Raw genomic sequence first — 8277 nt, 5'->3', positions numbered from 1 at the left:
GAACCTCCGACATGGTCCAGGCTGGGACTAAGGTCCCAAGCTGGTTATTGGATCTAAGTCAGTTGTACTGCTGTCCACAGTTCCTACTTCCTATCAGGAAAACCCAACGGTCTTTGATTTCTGCTAGCACAGGGTGGCATGTGGGTCAGTTACAACCCTATCATGAGCTTGGTGTCAGCCTCTGAGCCAGGGGGCTATTTCTGTCTCAAGAACTTGCTAGTCTCCAAATGCTGATGCTTCCTCAAGCAGTAGATTCCAGAAGCCTCTTTGACCCAAGCACAACCCCACCTCTCCACCAGGTGGAGCTGTTTTTTGTCCTGCTTTGTTGGGTGTGTCTGGTGTAAACTCAACTGCGATCTGCTTTGCAGAAGTCCCCACAACTGGAGCGAGCAGCAAACCCACTGGGGGGCCAGAATCAAACCGTCAAGTGACCTGCATCAATAGGGGTGTGAGGGCAGCTTTGCTCGAGATGTGCGTCAAGGGATACGAAACCAAACAGTTCAGATACACCGTGTGCGTGTGTAAAATGCTGCAGCTTTGGTTTTAGCTCCTCTCCTGATTACCCGCATGCTTTTCATGCTCCCAAGCAATTGAGTTGCTTCCGGCAGGTCGGGGACTGGGAAAGGAGAGACAACGCATGGACTGTGAGACTTCCTGGGCAAGTCACTTAATTGCTCCGTGCCTCAGTTTCCCCAGCTGTAAAATGGGGGTGAGGGTCCTGCCCTCGATGGCGGGTTGGGAGGGTCTGTTCATGCTAGCAAAGGGGGAGGGGAGAGCTTAGCATTCACATCCGGGCTGCTTTCCACAAGTGCTGAGCACGGGCAGCTCCTCTTACAGGAACACTCTAGACACGAGGGACGTCTGAACACACGTGAGTAGCTGGTTAACTAACGAGGTGCCAGGGGTTGGCGCTCAACAATACGGAGCATCGTTCCTGGGGTTTGCAGGGGTTGGGCTAGAGAAGAACCGATTGTGAGACGCAACCCAGACAGGAGCACAAGCGCGTAGGTCACACGCCCGTCGAGTGCAGCACCGCACACAAGCCATTGCACAGAGCAGTGATGGAATCGGACTCACAAGTGAAATCCGTTGGTTGGTCTGTGTTTAGTCCTGAATCCGCATTGCGGAAGAACCACCAGAGGGCTGGGAGCGGCCTCAAGAGACGGTCTGGAATAAGGGGGCACTACAGGCTGAGAGGCATTGGCAAATCTGGACGGGGGAGCCCCAGATTGTATCCGGGGGGTGGGGGGCGCTGTAGGTCAGGAATGAAGACCGCTGGCAGAGCTGGGAGGCCCCAGAACTGGAATAGCAATGGGGCTGCATGCTGGGCTTGAGGGGCACCAGCTGAGCCGTGTGGGATGCCCAGGACGGGAACAAGTCACTCGCCATCTCCAGGGCAGAGGTAGTGACCGTGCTGGGCGACCCGGAGGAAGGGGAGTTTGACATCACGTGGGTTGGCTGAGTCTCTTCTTGAGGGGCCCAAATGCCGCCCAGGGAGGCTGGGAGGGTCGGGGGAGGGAAGGTACCTCATGCAGCTGGGGAGAGAAAGCCAGGAGGGGTCAGGCAGGTTCTATTTGGGGTCCTGGAATTGATCATCTTAAGTCTCCGCGGACGGCTGGAGCTTCTTGTACCTGTCTCCATTTCCCAGGAGCTAGGCTCTGCCCACAGAGTTGAGAAAAGGAGACTGGACCCGGAGAGGAGGGGCCCTGCTTTGCCTCGTCGGTTGCCTCTGTCAGGGCCGCACAGATCCAGGCCAACTGGAAACGTCCCACACGATGGGAGACTCTCGACGGATGGAACCAGCGGGACGTTTTGACCCGTTCTTTAGCTGACGTTTCCCCGAGTGCGATTTCGCCCTGTCCTGGGAGAGAATCTCCAGCCCTACACGTCTGCCTGCTCTGGGCTGGATTTCTCAGTTTGAGATAAACAGCAGGTGGCCTGTTATTACCAGTATCCTGGCATTACAGAGAGGAGCCGGCCGAGGTCAGGGCCCCATGGTGCCAAGCACTGCACAGACAGGCCCTGCCTGAGCAGCTGACAATCTTCATCGCGTCGGGAAGGACCACTGGCTCCATTTTACAGATGAGGAACCAGGGATAGAGAGATTAAGGGCGTTGCTCAGGATCACATAAGGAGCCTGTCACAGAACAGGGATGAGAACCAGGATCTCCCGAGTCCCCACCCGCTGCCTTTAACCACACGGCAGTCCCTCCTGCGCGTATAATTTTATTTCAACAAGCCATCCTTAAACCTTTCCCAGCCTCCCCCACCCTCCTCAGTCACAGGCTCCAATCTGACCCAGGTGGCTAGTAACGTCAACTGGAAGGCAACATCATAGTCTGTGTGAATGAGTTCACTGGGACTCAGCTCAGTTTCTCGCGGGGATGGGAGTCGATGTCACAAGACACCAGGATCGCAACTGGCACCTCTTGGTTTCAGCAGAGCACTCAAGGACCGAATGGGCCATGGAGATGGAGCTCTCCTTCCACAGTTTGAGGTGGGCTGGGACGGGGCAGGCTCAATGTGCCAACTCAGCCAAAAGTGGGCACTGGGGGATGATACTCCCCCCTGCCAGGCGCTGAGCATTCAGCCTCCACAGCACTCCGAGACCTTGCTATGTCTCCCATATGGCAGTGCTACCCGGCTGGCGCCCCAGGCATCATGGCACAGAGGCACTCGACTGATATTGCCATGCAGAATTCACAGCAGGCCCCATCCCCCCCTTCGAACTTTCTGCGTCCAGCTGGGGAAACACCCTCCTGGCCCAAATGCAGGGGCAGCAACCAGTTCTCTGAGCACACAGTTGCTGCTGGGACACCCATATGTCTAGAGAAGATGCCCTGGTGCGGGGAGGGTGTCCAGCTTGGGCTATTTCACATAGTCTCTTTCCAGAAAGATGCACTTTAAAGGTGCCCTGCAAAGAGGAAATGAATGGGCTTCTGCCCTTTTCCTGTGTGGTTCGAAGAGGTGGAGAAGGAAAGCCTGACAGGTGTTTTTTCCTCTGCTCCTTCCTCCCTAGAAATCTCAGGGATGTCACCTCTGATCTTCCCTGGTTTTGCAGAAGAGCTGCTTGCAGGACACTGGGATCGGGGCCTGGGGCTTTTTCAACCCTTTGTCGAAGGGGCAAGGAATCCTTCCCGAAGAGCTTTTTCTCCCCCGGGTTTTCCCAAAAAAGTCTGAATAAACATCACTTCCCTTCTCACACAGCCTTTGCTTCCTTGGTATTCACGACGTCATCTCTCTACCAGTTCTCCTGTCGTCCACGGAGTCTCCCAGGGGAACGAGATCAGAGCGGCTGATGTGAAAAGCAAACAGAATAAACACACTTAATAATTATATTATATATTATGCGCACAAACACAGGGCGCTGCCCCCCCCCACACACACAAAACCAATCTAGATTTTTATGATGTCATCCATTACTGTGTTCTCTGCGTAGTCATAGGCGCATACACACACACCTGACTATGTAAGCTTTTATCAGGTCACCCATCACCGTGGTATTTGCTGCATCAGCGAAGAATCAGTACAAGGAAACTCTTTCGGAGCCTGGGGGGGTGAACTCTCTCTTAGCCAATCAGAAGCCAGTAGATTCTCATATCTATTTGTGAGCTGCTCCTTCTGACCAATCAGATCAAGGGAAAAGCACATTGCATCCTGCAGCCACGCCCCTAACTTTCTAGCCACCTGATCTGAGCCTGCTACTGACATACTTTGGTCCCCTGTGATCGGATTGGTGGGTGGCACATGTGCAACTGGAAGGGCTGCCATTGGTGGCCAATCAATCCAGCTTTTGCAAATTGCAAGCAATGGAAAGCAGTGGCCTGATGGACTCAAGAGCGGATGTACCATTTTGAAGATTTAAAAAAACCCAATGAAATGGAACCATCTGGCAATAAATATTCAGTGACGTCCTGTAAGGTTTGCCAAAATCTGAATGGTCACAATGTTTTCCAGCACATTCCCAGTAGGCCTGGAATAATAAATGATCATAATACTCTGAATGCTTTGGCGTCTTTGACTGGAGAATCTTAAGGTACATGCATTAGTTATTCAAGGTAGGTCAGTGTTATCCCCCCATTGTATAGATGGGGAAACTGAGTCAAGGGGGGCGAGAACCAGGAATCGGTCCCAGCAACCTCAGTTAGAACAGGAAATGGTGAGCCAAGATTCTTGCATTCTATTCCCAGTTCTGGGAGGGGAGTGTCACCTACTGGACAGAGTACGGTGGGGCTGGGAGCTGTTAAACTGCACTTTCTTACCAGGCACGGAAACAGAACCCAGGAGTCTTGGTTCCTAGATAACGCCTCTAACCACTAGACCACCTGTCTCATTCTATAGCTGTACATTAGCAAGCCACCCACACACATGCACATGTAGGGCCCGATCCTGCAGTCGTTCCTTCAAAGGGAGGTTTATTTTGGACTAAGACTCTGAGCACCTCGTGTTGGATAAACAGAGAGAGTCTGGAGGAATTCAGAATCCATCCTACCTATGGAGTAAAGACGAGCAGGTGTGGTACGTACATCAACCACGAACGTATGAACTATACGTACATCAACCACGAACGAGTGGGCTTCATGCAGGAACTGGGGGAGATTCTCCGGCCTGTGCTAGGCAGGAGATCAGACGAGATGTTCAGAATGGCCTAGCAATCTACGTGTGCACACACACACACACACACACACACAATTTAGAGTAACCCAAGCTCAAGCATCAGCACCGTCTCCTCTCAGCCTTGCTCTGCTAGCCGTGTCTGCAATCTCTCTCTAGAGCCAGATCAATTGCATTCATATGAGGGGCTCCCACCCTCTGTTAACCAGACAGCCTCCGAGCTGGGTTCTCTCTCCTGCCAAGGTTCATTCATGCCATCAAGTTTTCACCTTGTGGGCCGGTTGCCTCAGTTTCTCTTAACTCCACCAGGATTCCTTGCTTTCCCACCAGCCATCCGGACGGGAGAGGGTTAAAGGGACAGGATGGGTAAGCTATAAATTTCACATCAGAGAGTGGGGAGAGCGGAGCTGTGGGGGGAAGCTGGGAAAAAGCCAGTGGGCTGTCTCTAGGTAACAATAAACACGGCGAGCAAGGAGCAGCTGTTACACTGACTCTCTCTGCATCACAATGTTGAAATAACGCTAATAAACCACACACGCACACACGCCGCCGGTTCATGGGGGGAGAGGGTCGTACCTGCGGCCCGGGTGGCCTGGACCACAGGCCTGGGGATGGTGAGTTGAGTTTTGCTATCCAGAGAGGGGGCTGGTGGTTAGCACGAGCCGTGCCCCAGCTCTGGAGGGGGAAAGAGGAATGGAGAACAAGTCATAATGAAAAATGCTGCCAAGAGAGGATGGAGGCCGCGATCCAGTATGCTACAGAGCGTGAAGTCAGCGATGGCCCGGGGGCGGAGGGGGTGTCTGTTTATTAGGCCCTTGGCAACCCTGCATTGGAGCAGCTTAGTCATTAAAGGATTCAATCCTCAAACAGCGAGGGGAGCAGCATCCCCGTTTTACAGGTAGGGAATCGAGGCACAAGGCCGGCAGAAAGACTTACCTGAGGAGTCTGCGGCTGAGCTAGGAGACGAACCAAGGGCTGGGAGTTCCCAGTCTGGTACCCTGCCCACTAGGCCACCCACTTGGTTCTACTCACAAGACCAAGACCCTAAGTTTAGACATAACAGGCCACAGTTAGCCCCATGTTTGGATGTATAGGTGCCTATAGAAACACGCTTAGATGTATAGGTACCTATCAACCCATGCTTAGAGGCATAGATGCCTATAGATACACGCTTAGATACATAGGTGCTTATGGGTACATCATGAGATTTAAATCTAGGAGCAGCCCTGTCAGCATCACTGAGTTCAGTGCAACTGCTCCTGCGTGTGCAGCGTTACCAACTCTCTGTTTTTCCAAGTCCTACAACATTTGGTGTTTCTCGAGGTCCCTTCCAGCCCGAATCCTGCTGCTAAATGGGACAGGAGCGAAAAGAAACAAAGGCCACATCTTTTGCAAATGTGACTAGCACTTTGTGGGCTGCACCCTGACACCTTTAAATGGGGCTGGTTTCCAGAGGGTGGGTACTCAGCACTTTCTGAAAGCCAGGCCCTTTGGAGGTGCTTCTGGTACCCCAAATCACCAGCCTAAGATCCACGGGGGTGCGAGGGGAGGAGTTGATGTTTTAAAGGAAGAAAACGGGGGGGAACGTGGTGAACCTAAAAGGACAATATTGGTGTCATGGACCTGGGGCAGATCCCACCACCCTCCAGCACTAAAGCTTTGGGGAGACTGCGCCCCACCCCTCGGAACCCAGCCCAGGTTTTGGGAGTTTAGCTGGGGCTGGGTGGATTCTTCGGCAATGCAGACAGGATCAACAAAGCTCCTGGTTTGTGCTCCTCACAACGGAGTCTTGGGGCTCTGATGGAAGGATCATCGTGGTAACTGAAGAGTTGGCACCCACAATTCTGTGATTGAAAAGCACCCACAGTATGGCTTACACATGGACTCAGAAATGGCCAGTGGAGCCCACTTCCATACTTGACTCAAGGTTGGTGGCGACCATCTGACCATGCTTTGGTGGTCTCCAGGTGTGGCTGGCACTAGTGCTGTGGGCACAGAACAAAACAGCAGCTGCACTTGAACATAAGAACGGCCATTCTGGGTCAGACCAATGGTCCATCCAGCCCAGTCTCCTGGCTTCCAACAATGGCCAACGCCAGGTGCCCCAGAGGGAATGAACAGAACAGGGAATTATCCAGTGATCCATCCCCTGTCGCCCATTCCCAGCTTCTGGCAACCAGAGGCTAAGGACGCTTCAGAGCATGGTTTTGCATCCCTGCCCATCCTGGCTAATAGCCTATCCTCCAGGAACTTATCTAGTTCTTTTTTGAACCCTGTTATGGTCTTGGCCTTCACAACATCCTATGGCAAGGAGTTCCACAGGCTGGCTGAGTGCTGTGTGAAAAAATACTTCCTTTTGTTTTAAACCTGCTGCCTATTAATTTCATGTAGTGACCCCTAGTTCTTGTGTTATGAGAAGGAGTAAATAACACTTCCTTATTTACTTTCTCCACACCAGTTATGATTTTATAGTCTCTATCATTTCCCCCCTTAGTTGTCTCTTTTCCAAGCTGAAAAGTCCCAGTCTTATTAATCTCTCCTCATACGGAAGCTGTTCCATACCCCTAATCATTTTTGTTGCCCTTTTCTGAACCATTTCCAATTCCAGTATATCTTTTTTGAGATGGGGCAACTACATCTGCACACAGTATTCAAGATGCGGGTGTACCACAGATTTATATAGAGGCAACACGATATTTTCTGTCTTATTGTCTGTCCCTTTCTTAATGATGCCCAACATTCTGTTCGCTTCTTTGACGGCCGCTGCACAGTGAGTGGATGTTTTCAGAGAACGATCCACAATGACTCCAAGATCTCTTTCTTGAGTGGTAACAGCTAATTTAGACCCCATCATTGTATATGTAGGGTTGGGATTATGTTCTCCAATGTGCATTCCTTTGCATTTATCAACATTGAATTTCACCTGCCCGTTTGTTGCCCAGTTTTAAAGCCACCTTTAAAGAGTGCTTGACCTCCTCAGCCCTAGGCGGTGGCAGCTCAGGGTTAAGGTCAGGTACGTTATAAGAGGCCATGCGCACGCGTTCTCTGCTCGGTGGCTCAGTGCAAGAGCGTTGTTTTGTAGGGCTAACAATCTTGCACCCTGGCTACCAATGGCGAAAGGGAAATGCAAGCTGGTTTGCTTTGCTGTCGGAAGCAAGGCAGCCGCATTCTTGGGAGTAAGAGCATGGGGGAGGCTCTTTGAGCCCCAAATATAACGATGCAGCTGCTCTAGCTAATTAATAGGCCCTGGAGTGTCTAATTCCAGTAGCTCATGGTGCATGGATCTGGCAAGAAAAATATTCCCAGAAGATCTGGGATACAGGAGGAAAAATCCAAGCCCCATTGGAATTTCAGAGGCGATACTTCCCATATCCATTGGGCACCGATATCTCCACTGGTCCGATTTGACTTTATCCCAGTCATTAAAAAAAAAACCCTGCTTGGCAAGCTGGCGGAGTCGCAGTTTTTGGGGAAGGGATAGCTCAGTGGTTTGAGCATTGGCCTGCTAAACCCAGGGTTGTGAGTTCAATCCTTGAGGGGGCCATTTAGGGATCTGGGGCAAAAATTGGGGATTGGTCCTGCTTTGAGCTGGGGGTTGGACTAGATGACCTCCTGAGGTCCCTTCCAACCCTGATAGTCTATGGCTCTATGACACCTGCAAGG

The 8277-nt window shown here is 51.7% G+C and overlaps 1 protein-coding gene across 1 annotated transcript in view; it reads right to left on the bottom strand.

The window, feature by feature from the left end:
• Positions 1–2213: 2213 nt before the first annotated feature.
• Positions 2214–8277, bottom strand: part of CDK12 (cyclin dependent kinase 12) — a 74202-nt gene continuing 68138 nt past the window's right edge. Inside the window, exon 15 of the transcript XR_007353815.2 lies at positions 2214–3295. The gene's annotated coding sequence lies outside the window, so the exon portion shown is untranslated. The remainder of the gene's footprint in view (positions 3296–8277) is intronic.

The sequence above is a fragment of the Caretta caretta genome, chromosome 27 (genome assembly GCF_965140235.1).
Source record: "Caretta caretta isolate rCarCar2 chromosome 27, rCarCar1.hap1, whole genome shotgun sequence".
Taxonomy (NCBI): Eukaryota; Metazoa; Chordata; order Testudines; family Cheloniidae; genus Caretta; species Caretta caretta.
Note: the sequence above shows the minus strand (reverse complement) of the source record. Positions and strands in the feature narration are given on the sequence as shown.